The 21,291-nt window shown below is 35.4% G+C and overlaps 1 protein-coding gene across 7 annotated transcripts in view; it reads left to right on the top strand.

Moving 5' to 3' along the window:
* The first annotated feature begins 8,572 nt into the window (after nt 1-8,572).
* LOC105480824 (teneurin transmembrane protein 2) overlaps nt 8,573-21,291 on the top strand; it is a 3,943,693-nt gene continuing 3,930,974 nt past the window's right edge. For all 7 annotated transcript variants that reach the window (XM_071097760.1, XM_071097759.1, XM_071097767.1 and 4 more), the window contains exon 1: nt 8,573-9,073. The gene's annotated coding sequence lies outside the window, so the exon portion shown is untranslated. The remainder of the gene's footprint in view (nt 9,074-21,291) is intronic.

Here is a 21,291-nt window from a genome sequence, read left to right as displayed (position 1 = left end):
ACATTTCCAGTCTTCTATATTTCTCAGGCAGCAGACTTCCTAACTGCAGTGACTTCTAACATGCTTTGTCCCATTAAACCTTTTCTCTTTTGATTTGTTTCATATGACATGGCCCCCTATTCCTGTGAGGAGTGGAATAGACAGCATCATTTTCCGAGAGAAATCTTCACAGCAGATGAAACTTTCAGCCATACTTTCTGTGACCTACCTTCCTTTCCTTCTTTCCTTCTTTCTTTCTTTTTGATGGAGTCTTGCTCTGTCCCCAGGCTGGAGTACAGTGGTGCGATCTTGGCTGACTGCAAGCTCCACCTCCCTGGTTCAGGTGATTCTTCTGCCTCGGCCTCACCAGAAGCTGGGGCTAAAGACATGCGCCACCACACCCAGCTAATTTTTGTATTTTTTAGTAGAGACAGGGTTTCACCATGTTGGCCAGGATGATCTCCATCTCCTGACCTCGTGATCTGCCTGCCTTGGCCTACCAAAGTGCTGGGATTACAGGCATGAGCCACTGCTCTCGGCCTTATTTTCAATATTAAGATAACTTGAATGTTTTTCTTAAGTGGTATTATCAGGATGTAAAGTCCTTTTGAATGGCTTTCTCAAAGATTATGTAAGATAAAAATCAATGATTAAGTTGGCAAATTTTTCATAGAGATTATCTCTATCTTCTTTTGACCCCTTTTTATAATGTCAATGAATTAAGATTTTTAAGAATTAAATATTTTTAAAATGCCAGGTTCTAATTTTATCTCTTCTCTGTCTTTGTGCCTCAGTGGAAATCCCCAATTTAACATCCTGATACAGTATGTAGTCAGCTCTATTACCACATGCAGAGCCCTCATCAACAGACCCAGTTCTGTCTGGAAGTAGCCTCTGATGGCCTGCCATGGGTAACTATCCTTTCAACATTCTAAACAGATAATAGGGATGAAGATTGTAAATGCTTATTTATCAAAACTTTAGATATTGAGCACATTACCTAGGATAGCTAATTTCTAAAACTAATGAGATAAAATTTAATAAAAACATGTATAGTCATACTTTTAGGTACAGTAAAACACATTCACAGGGATAACAGAAGAGGAGATAGGTCTGGTGGCAGTGAGTCAAGATGAATCTCCAGCATCTCCATCAAAACATAGGGTCTACATTTGACAGGTCACTGTAGGATAATATCAGGTGTTAGACTCTTCACATTTCCATTGAAATAAATGTTACTCAAGTGGCATACAAAAGAAGGAGAATTTATGTCTGTAATAGCAGAAAAGTCCAAGGATCTGCTCCATTCGCCACTGGATCTAGAAGCTGTTAGAGATGGGCATTTTTCTATGGGCCAACTCGTCTTTCCTTTGTAGTATATCATTTCTTAGATAAAATAAATAGAAAGACAAAACAGTTACCAATAACTTTAACTTTGTATCTGTGGCTTAGCAATATGGAAAGAAAGCAAGATTTCTTTTCCCATTAGTTTCAATTTCAGCTTCAGGTGGGCTCAGCAAAGTCCAATTAGAGAGCATGTGATTGTCTCTAGGTCAATGACTGTGGCCAATGGTGGGGTTCAAATTCACCTGAGTCATCTGAACTCAAGGATGAGTTAAAGGAGCAGCAAACAAAAGGAATTCCAGATTTTGTTACCAGGAAAGAATGTTAGGCAGGCAGAAATTCAGTTATCTACTACATCAGGACACAATTTTTTAAAGAATGTTGACAAGATGTACTGAATTCAGTGAACTAGGGATAGATAGAATTAGAAAAGATTTGTAAACCATGTCATATAAGAAATTAGTGAAAATTAGTCATGTTTTGCTTGAACAAGAAAAGGATGAGACAAGGGCGAAGGCAGTAAATGAGGGTTAATTTTGTGCATTATATGAACCAGGACACAAAGTAGAGATTGACTGTTCTTATTTGTCTCTAGAAAGCAAAACTTAGACTAGGGGTTGGAATTTGCATCAAAATTGATTTTTATATTAATTGATTTTGTAAAAATGTGTGGCAATATCAACCAATTAAAAAAAGATTTATTATCTCATAGGCTATATATCTTCTGTCATTAGTAGTACTCAATATAATACTTCATGTATTTAGTCCAAGAAGTGTAAGGCCAAGATTATAGTAAAAATAAACTCACATCTATTATTCAAAATGGTAGCATTTGAAAAAGAATTGGACCATCCTGCCTGTCCAACTTTGCCTCTCTTAGCTACATGTATGAATAGTAAGAATACTATATTCAAATACAGGAGTATATATTTTTCTTGCAGATGTCATTTTTGTACTAAAATTATGTGCATTGCTCTAGCTTTTAATATTTCTGCCCTATAACAAAAAAAATATTGAAAATTCAACTTAGCTGTTCTGAGGTCAAATTTTCTTAACTTGATAATTTTATAGTTATATTTTTTCCTCACTTAGAAAATAAACAAAAATTCAGGAAGGCATATTAAATAATGAAAGTTTTTCTTGTCGTATTAGAAATTAATTTGCTAAGCAGAATTTTGAGTGGGATGAACTATGTTCACCCTATTCAGTAGGCATGACTAATGTTCACTTATTAGTCTCTTCTGTTGTTCTAATTATCTCTTTATGGGTCATCATTCACTAACCTGACTTGCGGAGGAGTTCTGAGTGTAGGAGGCCGGGGATAGGTCTGCAAATACAAACTCAGTATTCTTTGAGAGTCTTAAAAATTAAAAGCAATCTTGTTTATCTGTGTGCCAAGAATCCTACTCTAATAGAAAAAAAATCTCAGAAATCCATAGTATTTTTTCAGTGACAGCTAAGAAAAATAAATTATTTCTCTTTGTGTCTGACAACACACAAACACATAGATACATACACATATTTTTTGAAAGCTACAAGGAGAGAGTACTTTAATAAAAATAGGATGGGGAAATAAAGGAAGGAAAGAACATGAAGACTTGACCTGGACTAGAACTGGAAAGTCACCAGGATCTGTGCTATCCAGGAGGAATATATCTTTTACATGTATGTGTTTATATACATAATATATTAATAATGCATATTGCTTTTACATGTATTGGCAGTGATTTCAGAGGAGACTCAAATTGATATATCATAGTAGATATCCCAATAGTGGCATTTGCCAAACTCATAATCCCATCCAAGCAGCCATGTGTTTACCATATAAATCTAGTTTCACATGTCACATCTTTAATAAATCTAAGGTTAAATCCCCCACCCAAGAAAAGCAAACCTGTAGCTTGCTTTTGACCTATGATGAGGCTATTGTGCATTAGCCCACATTTATTGGATCAATCAAATTTCCTCTTCTAGAAATTTGAACTGGAGAAGAGTAGAAAACCTTGACTTGAAAAATATTCTAACGTGGGCTTCATGAGAGATTACAGCAAATTGAAGTTATTACAAAGTAGGAAGGATAAGACAAATTGGCGGAAACTCAAAACCTGAAGTGAAATAAATTTACAGATAAGATAGTAACAATCATCTATGGTGAGAGTCAAAAAAGCCAGAAAGATACCACGGAGAAAGATAGATTGGGAAGTTCATCTCTGGAATTGTCTGAAATTCTAAAGACATTCTAGTTCCAGTTCAAGGAAATGTCCACCATTTTCTCCTTTCCCCTTTTCCTATCATTTAACTTAAATTTCTCATTCTTAATACTCAAAAACATTTCTGAACTTAACAAGAGTCAGCATAAAAAATGGTTAAGAGAAAAAAAAGAGTTTAAAGTGCAGTTCTGTTACTTACTGTGTGATCTCAAGCAAGTTACTTAATGATCAGTGTCTCAGTATCTCTCCCATTTCCTCTTAAATCAAATTTATTGAGCTATAATTTACATAAAATAAAATACAGTGCTGGTCATGGTAGCTCACGCCTGTATTCTCGGCACTTTGGGAGGACCAGTCAGGCAGATCACTTGAGCCCAGGAGTTCAAGACCAGCCTGGGAAACATGGCAAAACCCAGTCTCCACAAAAAACACAAAAATTAGCCAGGTGTGGTGGCACACATATGTGGTCCCAGGTACTTGGTTGGCTGAGGTGGGAGGAACACCTGAGCCTTGGAGGTCTCCTTGGGAAGTCAAGGTTACACTGAGCAATGATCATGCCACTGCACATTAGCTTGGGTGACAGAGCACAAAACCCTGTCTCAAAAATAAATAAAATATGCCTATTTTAAGTGAATAATTAGATGATTTTGAAGTATATACATCCATTTTAATCACCACCACAATCAAGGACTTTCTCAAGTCTCTATTCAGTTCCATTATTCTTTATATCTATATCTACATCAATACCACACTTTCTTAATTAGTATAGCTTTAAAGTCTTCAAAATATGTAGGACAAATCCTTTAACTATGTTTTTCCTTTGAAAGATTATTTTGGTTATTCTAGGTCCTTTTTGTTTTCATATATATTTTAAAATAAGTTGATTTATTTCCCCAAAATCTGTCTGCAATTATAATAGGGTCTGAGTTCACTCTGTAGTTCAATTTGGGGAGAACTGGCATCTTAACAATATTACAGATTCTTCCAAGCAATGAACATGGATTTAGTCTACTTTAACTTCTCTCAGCAATAGTTTGTCAGTTTTCAGAGCTTAGGTATTGCACATGTTTTGTTAAATTTATTCTCATGAATTTAAAGATTTTGGTGCTATTTTAAAGTAAATTATCTGTACATATGTATCTATGTTTTTGTTCTACAATTGTGCACTGGTAACAATTGCCTTTTTTTTTTTTTTTTTTTTTTTTTAAAGACAAAGTCTTGCTTTGTTGCCCAGGTTGTAGTGCAGTGGTGTGATCTCAGCTCACTGCAACCTCCATATCCCAGGTTCAAGCAATTCTCCTGCCTCAGCCTCCCAATTAGCTGGGATTACAGACACACACTGCCACACCTGGCTAATTTCTGTATTTTTACTAGAGATGGGATTTCACCATGTTGACTAGGCTGCTCTCAATCTCCTGACCTCATGATCCACTCACCTCAGCCTCGCAAAGTGCTGGGATTACAGGTGTGAGCCACCGTGCGTGGCACAATTGACTTCTTTGGTAGATTTACTTGTATTTTTTGATATCGCTAAATTTATTTGTTAGTTTTGATACATTTTTATTTTTAATATCCCTTAGTATGTTCTATATACATGACCAATTTTTCTTATCATATTGCAGTTGCTGCAGTTCCAGTACAAGGTTGAATGAAACAGGTAAGAATAGACCAGGTTTATTTTTATGAAAAGGTATTGAGTTTTTCATATATGTTTTCTACAATTAAGATGATAATGTAACTTTTGTTTTTGATTTGTTAATATGGTAAATTATATTGTTTGCCTTTGTTCATATTTACTCAAAGTTCAATTCCTGGGTTAAAGCCCTCTTGGTCACAATATATTATTCTTTTTATATACTGCTGGATTTTTTGTTTTGTTTTGTTTTTTGCAGTGTTCTGTTAAGGACTTTTGTGTTTTAGTTAATGAAAGATGTTTGTTCATCCTTTACTTTTTTGTGATATCTTTCCCTGATTTTGGTATCAAGGTAATTCTGGCTTCATAAAATTAGCTGAGCAGTGTTTCTTCTCACTCTATTTGCTAAAAGGACTTATTATATTTTGGTGTCAATTGGTACATTTTATCCTTAAATATTGAATTGACAGGCATAGTTCTCTGGACCTAGTGTGTTGTGTTTTGTTTGTGGACAGGTTTTTTATTGTGATATCAGTATCCCTAATAGACATTTGACTATTTTGATTTCTTCTTGTACCAGTTATTATCTGTGTGTTATGGTTTATCTCCACCAAACTCATGTGAAATTTGATCCCCAATGGGTTGAAAGGCGAGGCTTAAGGGGAGAGGTTTTGGTTCTGGGACTAGATCTGTTATCAGTGACTTGGTGCTGTTCTCTCCGTAGTGAATGAGTCTTGCTTTCATGAGACTGGGTTAGTTCTGAAAGGAATAGAGGAGTTCTTGAGAGACTGGGTTGTTATAAAGCCAGGGCGTCCCTCAGGTTTGCCTCTGTTGGCATGTGTCTACCTCCCATTTGACCTTGTTCACCATATTGTGAGGCAGTGCAAAAGCCCTCACTGGAAGCCAGGGTCATGTCCTTGAACTTCTCAGCCTTCAGAACCTTGAGCTAAATAAACCTCTTTTTTATAAATTACCCAGACTCAGATATTCTTTTATAGCAACACAAAATAGACTAAGACAATGTGTGAATTTGTTTCTCAATTCATAAGTGAATTGAGGTTATAATAATAATGTACTGCTCATAAAGCTGTTGTGAAGATCACATGAGTTCATACATTATAAAAACTTAAAGGAAGATAGGGCATAGGGTAAACACACCCATGGGCAAATGTTAGCTATTAAAATACAACACTTATTATCACAGACTGAAGTGAGAGAAAGCTATACAGCATAGCTTATTATTCTAGTTAGATCCTGAGAAGTAATAAGTGTAACAAAAACAAGAAGCTATTTAAAATCTATTGAGCTTGTGATATGTCCCTGGCTCAACAACAAATTGGCTTTCTAATAATCCCAATGGAATGTCAATGAAAATTAAATTGTTAGAGACATTTTAAATAAATAAATTAAAAGTTTGAAGGTCTGGAATATGTAGAAATTTAATATGCCCTTTATATTTCCTGTTCTTAATTTAGAAAGATACGTATTGCCAAACCGTGGAGTTTCACACATATTAGGACTGTGGACAAGGAATTATATACTAAATGCTAAAGAACAGTATTTTTTATGAACAGTAAGAATGTTTTGGTTACTAACAGAAAGGCATATCAAAGTGACTTAAAAAGTGATGGAACACATTTGGCACACAACTAGAAGTTGAGTTCCTGTTGGCTCTAAAGTTGTTTAATCCAAACGTGCATTGATTTCTTCAAACGTCTAGTTTCTTTCTTTGTCTCCAAATTGTCATATTCATCTTAAAACTGGATCCTAACTCATTTCTTCATCAATGAACAATTTTCCCCCCATTCAGTTTCATTGGCCAAGTGTAAGAAAATATGCTGTTCTTGAGCCAGTGACTCTCAGCAAGTGTACATCATGCCCTAATTGGCTCAGGTCTGGGTTTATTAACCAATTACTTCCAGTATGATGCTATTACCATGATAGGCTTAGACTCAACAAGGTCTGCTGCCCAACATGAAATCAATTCCCTAAATTATATTGTACTTCGCAATGGAATAAAGGTGGAATGGATGCTGTGATATCACTTACAATATCCATTAATCTTATGATGGCAGACACTATTATTTCCCCCATATTCCCTTGTTTTCTTCTTTTTAAGTAAAAGAATCTTCAGGTTTTTAGTCATGTACATGGCGATTTCACATAGACACTCTATTTTCCAGTCTTCCAGTCTCATTTGCAGTAAGCTCTGGCCATATGGTTACTTTCTAGTCAAAGACACGTCATGTTCAGCTTCCAAGGTATGTCCTTAAATAGGGAACATATTGTCCTCATTCTTCTCTGCTCCTGAAGTTTGAATATCAATTTAGTGGCTAAAGCTTGAGTTATTGTCTTGGACTATGTTGTGAATGGTGGAGCAACAGGGAGCCTAGTGCCCGATAACATGGAGCTCAGATCTAGCCCTGGAACACTTAGCTGCAGACTTCATTTTCAGGAGGGATAGAAACAAAGTTATATTTTAGTCTAGCAACTATTTGCTTCAGGTGTTTGGCATTCATGGAAAAGTCTCATCCTAACTTAAATGTAATTATTTTATTGAATACTGTTGCATACATTATATGATTGTGCTTTAAAAGTCTCATGGTTACAGTATACATTGATTAGGACCAATATTTGGGAGTGTGCATCTCAAAGCTCTGTATCCATAGTTTAGTAACCTCCTGTAGTTTTGTTAGCATGAAAACAACTTCTGACTCTCCTTATGGGAGATACCTGTAGGCCATTATCTGCTAAATCTTTCTTAAATATGTGATCTATATTAGCCTACATTTATTTGTATATTAATACTTGCCAAAGCCACAACAAAACATGATGTTTATAAGTAGGATGATTTTCTGTTATCAAAACTGAATGCTAGCTATAGGAAACCAGTGAGTACCATTAATTTACTCTGTTCAATTCTTCGCACTTATGTTCTTTCAGACTCGTTCATCAATTTCACTTTAGTTTATCTCAGTTTCTATTTTTGGCACCTGTGAGCTATGGATGCTTCTTGTTTGTTTGCTCATCTCTCCCCAACCCTCCCTACTCAGTCCCTCAGGAATAGTGAGACTAGAGAAATTTATCTTCCCCTACCACGAAAACATTTATCTGGAGCCTAACATACCTGATCTTTATCTTCTAAAGTTAGAAAATTCAGTTACTTTGGTGACAACTTGGGGATGAGATAGGTTCTCCAAGTTTAGCAGAGTAGAAAACTATCTAAAATACTTTTGTTCAGGGTGTCCAGACATTTAATAAAACATTTTTTACCCACAGAAAATGTGGTCCCTTAGAGGAGAGGCAAGGTCCTGAGCCAAACTTTATAATGTACGTTCCCAGGAGGGAGAGCGAGGGAAATTCAGTCCACCTCTCCGCCTGCCTGCTTGCCTGTCTGAGGAGTTGCAGTGCAGAGTATCATTGCAGCGCCTTTTCAGGGAGTAACGTGCCGCACTGGTTCAGGGGCTTTGTCTTTATTCACAACACATTCATGTGCCTCAGCATGGGGGGAGCTGCACTGTTGCCTGCCAGCCTGTCCTCTTTGACTGCCGAATGAACCAAAGGATAACTCTCCATTCGTGAGAGAGAGTGAGCTACAGAGGAAGAAAGACCACGCAAAAAGGAGGGGGAGAGACGGGGGAAAAGGATGTTCTCCGGCTCACTCCTACATTAGGTCTCTGTGCAAAGGCAGAGGCTGCGGGAGCAGCATCAAGCAAGCCTTCAGGCAGTGATTCTAACTATTGCCCATGAACACCATAGCCAGGACGACTTTGACGAGGCAATTTATTACTTATGCGTAGAACAGTAGCTGTGCTGAAACCGGGAGCACAGACACCCCCTTGTTTTCTAATTTAGAGACTTGCATCTTTTTGACACTCAACACTATCAAGACACTCTGCTACTACAGGTAAGACGCAGTTAAGATTTATCTATTTGTGACATCATTACACTTTAACACACTTTAAACTATGAATACTTTTTTATATTATGCCTGGTCTATGTTGAACTGCATTTTTCCCCTTCATATTAGTCTCTCTTCAAGTAAATAATTTCATTTAAAAAAACTGTCATTAAATGAAGGTACCACTACTAAATCTTTGCTAAGAGGAATCTACAGAATTATATTTCCATGAGCTCTGAGTTCACAGTTGGGAACTTGAACTTAAACTGGGATCTGGGATGCATTTCATAATATGTATATATTTTTTAAATGTGCTGAATTATTCACTATTATTTGGATAAGCCAAAATTCTTCTCTTGCTACAGTACTGTGCTGTATATATGTTTAGTGGCTGTTTTTTGGTTTTGTTTTTAAACCTTATAGTTTGGGGAAACTAATGATGAGGCACATAACTTGTGGAGTTTGATCAAATCATTACCATGTGGGGTAATCTACTGAATCAGAAAGATATGCTGCTCTAGCCTTTACTGAGAAGATGTTATCTTGTGTACATACATATATCATTAATAGGTAGCATGAACATGTGAAATATTTGTAAGACTAAGAGAAAATGCAAGGATAGTGATAATTCACATGCTATATGATATCACTGAGTCTCAAGTTAGCTTTACATAAAAATTACAAAATTACCTTTGTGTTTATAACTGGTCTCCGTCTTCATCTGTCAGTTTTTACAAAATAAAATTAGCTTTCATCTGAGGTCACTTGGAGTTGTTGATATGGCTGGGAAAACTGTAATCACAGAAACATTAAGAATGTGTTGAAAGTCTGTAGAGAATATAGGAGTAATGTTATCAACAGGTTTGTGCAATTTTCCTCTGCTCTGTTTTGATAAGAGCATCTCACTTGAAACTTGGATTGCATTCTGCTGTCCCAGTCAGGGTCCCCATGACTTGGAAGTATAATTACATTGTTGTCTGTGATCAAAGCGAAAAGCTAGAAAGATTTAATAATAAAGTCTTCTTTCCTTGACATTTTAACTTAAATTTACCCAAACTAATATATGTATTTTTCTATCCGTGTGTATCTGAGATGTTCTTTCTATTAACCGTATTTTATATAAGAGCTGCTCCTATTTGAATTCCTACACACGAACTATTTAAATGCTGATAATTGGGCATCATTAGATTGACACTTGGGTAGCTAATGGCTTTAACTTTGACGTACAATAAAATATGTAGCATAAGATTAAAGTAGCTCCTAGCAGAGTACATGTTTAACAGTGAGGTATTGTGAAAATAGAACCATTTGCATTTAAAAATACATAATTCATTGGAAGACTTGTGATTCTTGTTCTTGTGCTTGACTTATTTCATTTCCAATTTCACTTACAAAAGGTTTAAGTCCTTGGGGAATGTATGTAAAATATTCATTTGACTGAGGGTGTGAAAATTAAAGGAGGAATGAATTATTACTACAGTGACTTTTTTAGGACTTTTTGAAAGTTAGCGACTGGCATGAATGTAAAAAATTAGTTTGAGAATGTCTCTTAGGGTATACCAAAAAAAAAAGAAAATGTTGATGTGAAATGTATATCAATATGTGAAATTACTCAGAAGATGAAAGTGAATGATAATAGAAAAGATAGAAGTTTTACAGTCTGTAAAAGGAGGAATATTTTCAGTAAACATGAACTCTATACTCTTCCTTTTATGACTGGCAGGAAAACAAGGTATCAAGAATAGTATTTCTCCAGCATGAATGAAATCCCAGTGGCCATATATGAGGTGCAAAAATAAATGTTCTTTTTACTTAGTTACTAAATTTGAATATGCAATTACCGAAGTTATATCTTGCATGAAAGATTTGTTGAAGTTATAAAGTTAGAAAAGTCACTGACAAAGTATTTCAAAGTTTATTAATATTCATATTTTTTATTCATATGATTTATATGTTTTCCTTTCTTCCTAAGGAATGCATATACTCAACACAGTGGTATATGTGCTTTGTTTTGAAACTTTTCAACATTAGTTTTAAAATTACTTACTAAAAATTGTTCAGACCAGTCATCTCATTCTCCAAAAAGAGACATGTTCTAGATTTTCTTCTTGGATATACTACAAAAGCACTAACTTTATATTTACACACATTAAAGCAATATGCATTATTTAATGATTTATAAACATTCAGTATTATGTTTATTTCTCCAAATTCTCTATTTTTCCAACTGTCAGAACTTTACAAATGTCTGATAAGAGTAAATTCATTATTACTATGATTTTCAGGGTCTTGGAGTTGTAAACTATTTTAGACAGAATCTTTAAAAAATTATTGGAGTAGTCATCTCATTAATAATACTTTTAAGTACTTTTTCAACAATTGCCTGATACATTTTGTCAGGAATATGTCCCTGCTCTCAATTTCTTTAGAGCTTCAACTTTTCTACTAGAGAAAGTTTGGAAAACTTTTCTTTCAATGTCACTTTGTATTTGAAGTAGATGAGAAGTTGTAAGCTTATCCGGATCTTTAATAATGTCAGATTAGATAACACCGTTATTGTAACACTCTTTTTGACATTGTGGAGTTTTCATGTGATGCAGAAGGTATTAGCTAAGAAGGAATTTGGTTAAGTTAGTTTTGAGGCTTTGGCTGATGTAACAAAAGTTAAAAACAAAATATTTCATTTCCCTGTTATCTGAAAGGGATACAAACTCTGTCCTCTGCAAGCATACTACATCAATTATTTATAATTTGTTGAAATAGATTTTGTTTTCATTGATGTGGCATTGGTCTACTGAAATGTTTCTTCTTGATTTTCAACAGGAATTTTATTTTTATATTTCTGGGGGTATGACATGAGTCTTTCATTGGAATCATGAACAGTTCCTTTGACAGTCTCAACAACATAAAAAAAAGACTGTAATCCCCAGTCCTTTTTCATGATGATATTAATATTGAAGCATGAGTAGAAATAGCTACAACTAAAAATTCTGAAATAACAAGCAAGAATAAGTAATGAGAGACCTCCAGCTAGTTTTCTGGCTCAGTTACTTCACTTAAATATCTTCTTAGACTGTGGTGTGGATCCTGGAAATCAAAGCTTCTTGCTGATCTCAGTGACATAGAACTGGCAAGAAGCAGCTTCCTCATGCTGCCTGTAGGCACCAGTCAACACTGACCCTTAAGAAGAATTTTTTGGACTGAAATAATTGTTGTATTTTAAGTTATCTACAAATAAAATACAATAGCCTGTTCAAGTAAGTTAAGAATTATCATAATGGTAAAATGCTGATTGGCTGTTTTGAAAGCAGTTGCAGTATACATTTTAAAGGTCATATTTCAAAAGACCGAAATAGCCATAAACTTTCAAGGACAAAACTATTTGATCTCTGTATTGTTTTTATGAAATAATTAATAATATTTCAATATACAATTACACAATCATCATTAAAAATATAGTAATAGGTGTATCCTACTTCAAAGAGTGCTGGGACAGTAATACCTGTTTATTCAATAAAATGCTAACTTGAAAAGTTTATTATTAGCCTAAGAAGTATTTTTCCCAGAAAGCTAGTCAAAATTGTTTTTAAAGAACAACTTTATTGAAATGCATTAAATACCATTAATTTTCTAAAAACATTGATTCACAACTAGTTAGAAATCTAACCACCAGGCAAAGTGAGGTTTATTTGCAACCACAATTACAGGAGTGTATGTGTGAACTTAAAAATGGAAACAATCCTAATTTTAAAACATAGCATCCATTCATTTACTTTCCTAAAACCATGTGAATGCAAAATGGCAACACCGTCTTAGCTTATACGTTAGTTCTAATGTGATTATAATAGTAGGATACATAACAGCAAAGGAACATGCTCATATAGAGAAAGGTTAAATTGTTAGTTTTGTAGTGTATGAAAAGTCAGAGATTAAAGAGTCTTCCCTTATGTGAACTTTCTTTATTAGATTAAAGGGTTCCTGACATTTCAGAAAAGTTCTGTTCAAATTAGCTTCCAGTGTTTTTCTTTAATCTGCACAGGCAAATATTACATGCTTTAAGGTTGCTCTTAGAAGGTAACAGCTTCCAATTAATTAGTTTCTGCTGACAGATAAATACAAATCATAGGGTACCAATAAAGAAGTTAATTCAGTTCCTACAAGAGAAGACTAGGATCTATATCATCTTTTAAGTATTATTTTAAAAATACTAAACATTAGACAATTATATAAAGAAGGCAAATTTCTACTTGTGATTAAAAGAGATTATATTAACACCTCAAAAGAGAGTATGTAATTTTCAATGTGTTTAATAAACACAAAGTATGAATTCAGGTACTTTCAAATTGATATTATCTCAAAGATTCTTTTTTTTGCAATATAAATATTCATTAATTTTTCACAGATAATATTATAAGTTGTCCTATAATTCAGTTTGTTATTATTTTGTTCAAACAATAATCAGAATATTGTGTGAAGCAAAGGAAAGAAATATGACAAGTTTTTTAGTAAAACTGCTTGAGTCGAAAATACCATTTTTACAGCCCTATTTGCTGCAATAAATTCCAAGTCATATGTTAAGAATACATTTCTTATCATCTGGAGCATCCATAGGATGTCATCACCATATCTTCCCTTTAAAAACCCAGGTCTTCTAAATGATGATTCAGTTCCAACTGAAAACATGTGGTGAGTCCAGATGTTCAAACGCAATCACTCCCCAAAGGCTTACAGTTACAGGTTGATTCAAGAATGGCTATATATAAATATACACATCAGAACCCTAATTTAAAATTAGAACACAGGCTGTGAAGTGCATAAAAATGGTAAGAGACCACAGTTGGCTGTGTAAATTCCTTGTTGAAATGAAAATGCATTCTCTGCCCCATCAATGTGGCACATCTGGTAGAGTCAATAAATTCTTACAAAAGTTTTAATATATATGTAAAAGAATAGATAATAGATATGACAATATTATGTGAATGAGAAGTATGGTTTGCTTAGTAACCTTATTTTAAAGAAATGTTGAATAGCATTGGTCTGGTCTGGAAGTTTCAGGGTTCAAAGTGTTTAAAATGATTAATTCCCCTAGTAATTTACAGTGATTAAGGCATAATGAAAAAAAGTTGATTACAGGAATAATAACTTAATTGTTTTGATTTCTTAACAGTTAATTCAAACCCCAAACTAACAAGAACATCAGAAAGAGAACTTTTCCCTAAGGAAAGCAACACTTGCTAACTAAGGATATTTATGATGCTTTGCTGGCTAATTTATCCACACATATAAAACAAAAGCAAGTGGTACATGATGGAACAGTGAAAACAGCAGACAGATTTATGAACCAGAGGCAATTCTCCTGGGACTCCTCCATAATTGAGTTCTTTAAAATTATGCATTTCATTGCTTCATATTTTCCTTTTCCTTTCGATCCTCCTTTTGTAAGTCACATTTCCAAGAGTCTGAACAAGGGTAAGAAAACCCATCTTTCAGCGTTTTCTTACTTCAGAATTTATTATGCATGTTGTAATCAGATCTCCCAAACCACTCAATAACTTTCCCTCTAGTCAAAATACTGTCACCAAGCCAAAACTGTAAGGTTGAAATAAACAATAGAAACTCCCAGAATCAGTGAAGAATGCATGCTGTTTGTTTCCACCTGGATGGGAAAGAATGCATTCTGATTGCATGACAGTCATGTCAAAAGAATCAAAGTCTTACAGATTGAAAGAGTCCCCTGATTCGGATCCATTTTAGTTCAATCTATGGGCCATTCTACTTGAATTATTGAGGGAATATCTTGCAAAGATGGGGAGAAGTATAAACACATGTACCACATGTACTGCAAAACTCCACAAGGGTTAAAGTTGTGTGACTAAGATAACAGATACAAAATAGTCTTCCTTATTGCTACCATAATAAATATTAGAGGTAGGGGGAGAAGAAGTCAAACATATTTAACTGCTCACTCCCACTTTCAAAACGTTGGCATAGATAGGCCCTTGATCAAAGTGTAATGAGAAAAATATTGTCTGATCAAAGGGAACTTTTGTAACTAATAATTATTCCCACTGTGTCTGATGTTACTGCTACCAATACTGATTGTTTAACCATATGCTACTCTAGACACTAGATAATACATGTTATCCAATTACAAAAACTGTGTGAAATCAAAATTAGTATCCATATTTAAAAATCAGTAAATAGACTTGTTTAGATTAAACATCCTGCTCAAGGGCTCACGTGATTTATGAAAATCAGAGCCAAAATTGAAAGACAGTTCTGTGTGTCCCCCAGATCCTATAACCACTGAGATGTAATATCAACTGATTTATTCTAGGAATCTGCGTACTACTGAGTAGAAGTTATGAATGCACGTAATACCAAGTAGAAAAACAAAAAGGAAGCAATCATAAGAATATGAGACCTAAAGGTTATTAAAAATTTACAACTAAGTTAATCAAGTTCAGTAATTCTTACTTCCAGCTATGCTCATTTTCTTTTCTCTTTTTCTTGTCTGTTTATTTTACAAGTTTGCAATATATATAGCCTTGTAAAAGTGCTGAAACTGAACTGAGACCAATTTCTTTATCATTCCCAGAATTTATGAAGTGGTTATTTTCAACCAAATTGTCTAAATCATGGAAATGTCAAAATATCAGTGCATGTCCTGTCATAAAAATGAAAATAGGTTCTCCTTCTTGTGGCTTAGTGCCTCTAGCCAAAAACAAAGGATCTGCTTGCTATATTTAAGTCAGCCTGGTTCACTGGCCAAAGAGTTACTGTTCCCTCAAATATAAGCAAGATTTTAAAACTGGTGCCATCTGTGCAATGTATATTGGAACATTGTATTTATCATATTTCTTCAATTAGGGTCAAAGTAATTGAGTCAATGCCAATCATCTTCAACTTAGATATTCCCACTTGAATTTCTTTGGAAATCAAGAATGCTGATTATTATGTTATTATTAACCGAATCACTCCAATTCATTCTATAAGGTCACTTTTAAAATTATAAATATAGAATTTACAGATATGTAAGACATTTAAACTACAATGTCCATCTGCTTGAAATTATATTTAAAATACACTTTTTCATGGTGGAATCTCTAAACACTTGCCCAATTAGTTCCCTGATTTAAATCTGACAATCTATAGTCCACCCTACATAAATAATGGAGGTCAAGCCTTACAAGCCTTCATTTCTCATAAACATTCCTCAATTCTTAGAGTTGTGTGCATGTATTTTTTTTGTTTAAATAAATATGTAGATAAACAGATATATAAACAAATACGTCCATATAGAAACTGTAAGACTTACTGACTGACTTACTCAGGGAGAGTCCAAAGGCTGTAATAGATACCTACATTTGACAAAGTTCAGGTTTGTCTACTTATAGCAAAATTTATAATAACAAAAGGAATTATAAAAGAGCACAAAGAAGATTTATGGTTTAAAATTAGTTCCTAAGTTTCTTAAATTTGCTGAAACTACATTTAAAGTGAATCAGTACCTAGAAGAGTATGAGACATGTGCACTAAGTGTTTTTTAATCGTATCATACAACAGTTACTTGTGTATTTCAGGGCTTGCTAAGATTTGGTTGGCAAATCCTTGTGTGTGTTTAGCTTTCTTTGCTCTTTTTGGGGGGAAGAAAGGTTATATGGTTCTGCTGTTCTTGATCATTATTATCAGAATTCTTTGCTTGTAGAAGGTTTGAAGGGTTTTTAAGCTGGCTGAGTGAACAGCTACTTAACATCTACATTTTACTTAACTAAACTAGATGGAGCACTGTTACCTTCTAGTACTTGGTGCTGATTTTAACAAGGCGACAGCATCCAAAGTTCTCAGCTGTCACTGTGTTAAGAAACAAGAACCACTTAGTTACCTTTGGATTTCCTGCACCATTACTTTGGTTTTAAAGGAATCATGGAGATTAGCAGTTGGAGTTGCAGGTCACACCTGGATTTATCAAATATTCAGATCAATTATAGAAGAATGACGTTTGGCTAAGATTCATGAATGTACATGGATCAACTGAGTGATGGCTTAAAATGTGGTTGAAAAATCAGTTATAGAGCAATAAAGCAGCTTCGGAATATAACTTAAAATACCAATAAATAGGCCGGGCGCGGTGGCTCAAGCCTGTAATCCCAGCACTTTTTGAGGCCGAGACGGGCGGATCACGAGGTCAGGAGATCGAGACCACGCTGGCTAACACGGTGAAACCCCCTCTCTACTAAAAAATACAAAAAATTAGCCGGGCGCGGTGGCGGGCGCCTGTAGTCCCAGCTACTCAGGAGGCTGAGGCAGGAGAATGGCGTAAACCCGGGAGGCGGAGCTTGCAGTGAGCAGAGATCGCGCCACTGCACTCCAGCCTGGGAGACAGAGCGAGACTCCGTCTCAAAAAAACAAACAAACAAACAAACAAAAAAACAATAAATATCCATGATTCCATACTGATATAAATACATGCTTGAAAAAGTAAATGGGAGAATAGATGAATCTCTCATGCAAAAAAAATCCAGAAAATTCATGCAAGTACACTGCCCTACACGAAGATGGAGCATAATAATTCTCCACCCTTTCGGTGCTGGATGCTTCTACTGACTTCTTTCCATAGGCTTCACTATTAAAAGGGGGCAGGGGGAATGGGGGCTTTATAGCAGCAAAATCTGACAGGCGTTACCTCAGTCATGTGGTGACAATCAACATCAAAAGTGTATCCAGTAAAAATGAATCTGGACTCAAAGAGAAAGAGAAACTTTATTCAAAAAGATTGTCGTAACAGGGAGGTAGCTCTGATCTCAGAAATCTGCAAGTGTCTCAAAATTTAACAGTAAAAGGCTCTTCTTTAGTAGAGTAAGAAGGGATAAGCAGTATATAAGAGGAAGTTGTATGCTATGAGCTGAATTGTGCCACCATATTCATATCTTAAAATCTTCATCCCCGGGACTGTAGTTTCCCTATAACTGTAGGGGATACATTCGAAGCCCCACAGTAGATACTTTAAGTAGATACCAGATAGTACAAACCCTATATACATTGTGCATTTTCCACTCATACATAAACTGTTATCAAGTTTAGTTTATAAATTAGGCACAGTAAGAGATTTAGCAACAATAATAATAAAGTTGAACAATTATAACATTGTATTGTAACAAAAGTTATGTGAATGTGGTCACTCTCTCTCAAAATATGTTATTGTGAGCCAGGCAAGGTGGCTCACACCTGTAATCCCAGCACTTTGGGAGGCCCAGGTGGGCAGATCACCTGAGGTCAGGAGTTCAAGACCAGCCTGGCCAACATGGTGAAACTCCATCTCTCCTAAAAATATATAAATTAGTCGGGCACAGTGGCAGGCACCTGTAATCCCAGCTACTGGGGAGGCTGAGGCAGGAGAATTGCTCGAGCCCAGGAGATGGAGGTTGAAGTGAGCCGAGATCCTGCCACTGTACTACAACCTGGCCAACAGAGCAAGACTCTGTCTCAGAAAACAACAACATATGTTATTGTGCTATACCCACTTATTTTTGGACCAAAGTTATCTTGGCAACTAAAACCCCATAAACTGAAATTGTGGATTAGGTGGGACTACAGTACCTGAGAATGCGACCGTATTGGGAGATAAGGTCTTTAAAGAGGTAATTAGGTTAAATGAATTCATAGGGCTGAGCCCTCATCCAACCTGACTGGCGTTCTTGTGAGAAGAGAAAATGTGGATGCAGAGATACACCAGGGATGCACGCACGCAAAGAAAAGACACAGTGAGGACAGCAAAAAGACAACCATCTGCAAGCCAAGGAGAGAGACCTGAGAAGAAACCAAACCTGCCTACACCTTGATCTTGGACTACTCCCCGCCAGTACTAGGACAAGATAAACTTTGGTGGTTAAGTCACCCAGTCTGGTGTTTTATTACAACCACCCTAGCAAACTAATACATTGGTCAAGCAGGGGAGAAGAGTGACCAGCATGGTAAGACAGGAAATGCCTCTTGCTGTAGTAAGTTGATTCTCAGGATAAACTGATAAGGGAGGCATGTTCTGCAATTTAGTGTTTTCCGAGGCTTGGAAGAAACAAAGTTGATGGGTCTGTGGAGAGGAGAGAAGCCCTACTAAGGTCTAGCCAAGACAAAGCAGAGGATAAGAAATGGGCAATGATGAACACTTGGTCAAGCGATGAGTCATGTGAAGAGTATGTACTCTTGACACAATTGATCAGCATGGCACATTACCTGTGTGGTCCTCCTCCCCACAACCTATAACTTCTGTCTAATTATGAAAAAAAATAAATAAATAAGGCCGGGCACGGTGGCTCATGCCTGTAATCCCAGCACTTTCGGAGACTGAGGCGGGCAGATCACGAGGTCAGGAGATCGAGACCATCCTGGCTAACACGGTGAAACCTCGTGTCTACTAAAAATACAAAAAAAAATTAGCCAGGTGTGATGGCGGGCACCTGTAGTCCCAGCTACTTGGGAGGCTGAGGCAGGAGAATTGCTTGAATCCTGGAGGCGGAGCTTGCAGTGAGCCGAGATCATGCCACTGCACTCCATCCTGGGCGACAAGGTGAAAAAAAAAAAAAAAATCAGACAAGTCTCAGTTGAGGATATTCTACAAAACATCTGATTAGCAGTCCTTAATATGGTCAGGGTCATCAAAATCAAGAAAAGTCTGAGAAACTGTCATAGTCAACAGAAGCCTAAGGAGAGATGGCTACTAAATGAGATGTGGTATCCTGGGCAGTGTCCTAGAGTAGAACAAGGCCATTAGGTTAAAACTAAGGAATTCTGATGGATATTAGCCAATGGTAATGTATTGGTATTAGTCACAATTGATATTGTAACAAATGAACCATAGTAATGTAAGATATTAGAAATAGGTGGAATTGGGTGTGGGGTATAGGGTAACTCTGTACTAGATTCACAATGTTACTGTAAATCTAAATTTGTTCTAAAATTAAAAGTTGACTTTAAAATTCATAACAATAAATAAAAACAGTTAATGATTTGTAACAATAGACCATTTCAAATAAGATAGCACAAAGCCATCATTAAAAAGTTCAAATCAGCCTTGAAATACCACTCTGTGTAATTATAAAACATGATTTAATTGCCACTTTAGAGAATCATGACTTTGGTATAAGGTAAAGTATATCTGCATTTTGAATTATATGAAATTAATGCCAAATTCTATGAAAGTAATATTTATTTGGTTTATGCAAAGTGGCAATTAATGTGTAGAGATTACAATGCTAAATTGTGTGCATTTTCTTCTAGATCATTTCTTTCTCCCAAGTCTCCAAACTTAACTTCATTTTGCCTGAATGGGATCACTAACATCCAGGCCCTTCACAGATTCTTAGTAACTATGGTTTTTGGGCACTTTTTATGAGTCCCTTAATGACCTCAATGCTAAATCTCTCTCCATATTCACCTTACCAATTGGCTTAGCTGTTACTGTAATTTAAAAAATAAATCTGTATTCTTCCTCTTCCTCTACATATAACACTAAATGCAATCCATCTGATAAGTATCTTACCTTTTCCCTACACAAAATTTCAGTACAAACAAGTGCAAAGTCTATTCCATGTAACTGCTTTTTTGTTTGTTTGTTTGTATTTCACTCAGGAAAAATAAAAGTTACTTTTTTTTCTGCCTCTGGTAGTGTTCCCTACATGTGCAAAGAAATGAATGCTGACTTTTTTTTCTAAGTGGCAGGAAGCATTTTCTCATTGCCGTGTTTCCATTGATCAAAATACTTTTATGAACCATTGTCAAGTCAGGCGATCTCCCACTTAAGAAATCACCCTGCAAGGATACTGTAGAAAGAGCTTTTGTGCCTATGGACTTGAAATTTTTATTACAGTCTTCACTGGGCATTCGTATTTAATTGTCTTGCTTTGAATTAAAAAAAAAAAATTCTGCTTTCTTACGGATAATCAAAAAGAAGCAGTAAAAAGAAGGCTGAGTAGGCAAAAGATTGTCCTTTGATTTTATTTGCTATTTATCATAGTTGATGCTTGATTCACCATTAAAATCATCATTGAAATCTGATTGATTTAAAAAAAAAAGGTCTCCCAAGAATAACAATGTTACTCTTCAGTGGACTTTGTTTATTGTTGGTTTCTGCTGGCAAGTTTGAATCATTACAGTTAAAGAATTGTATTTTTATTAGGGTCAATAATGAGCCTTTTGGAAAACGAGTATTTTAGTAGCTTGAAAAT

The sequence above is a fragment of the Macaca nemestrina genome, chromosome 6 (genome assembly GCF_043159975.1).
Source record: "Macaca nemestrina isolate mMacNem1 chromosome 6, mMacNem.hap1, whole genome shotgun sequence".
NCBI lineage: Eukaryota > Metazoa > Chordata > Mammalia > Primates > Cercopithecidae > Macaca > Macaca nemestrina.
This window is presented reverse-complemented; position numbering and strand designations above follow the sequence as displayed.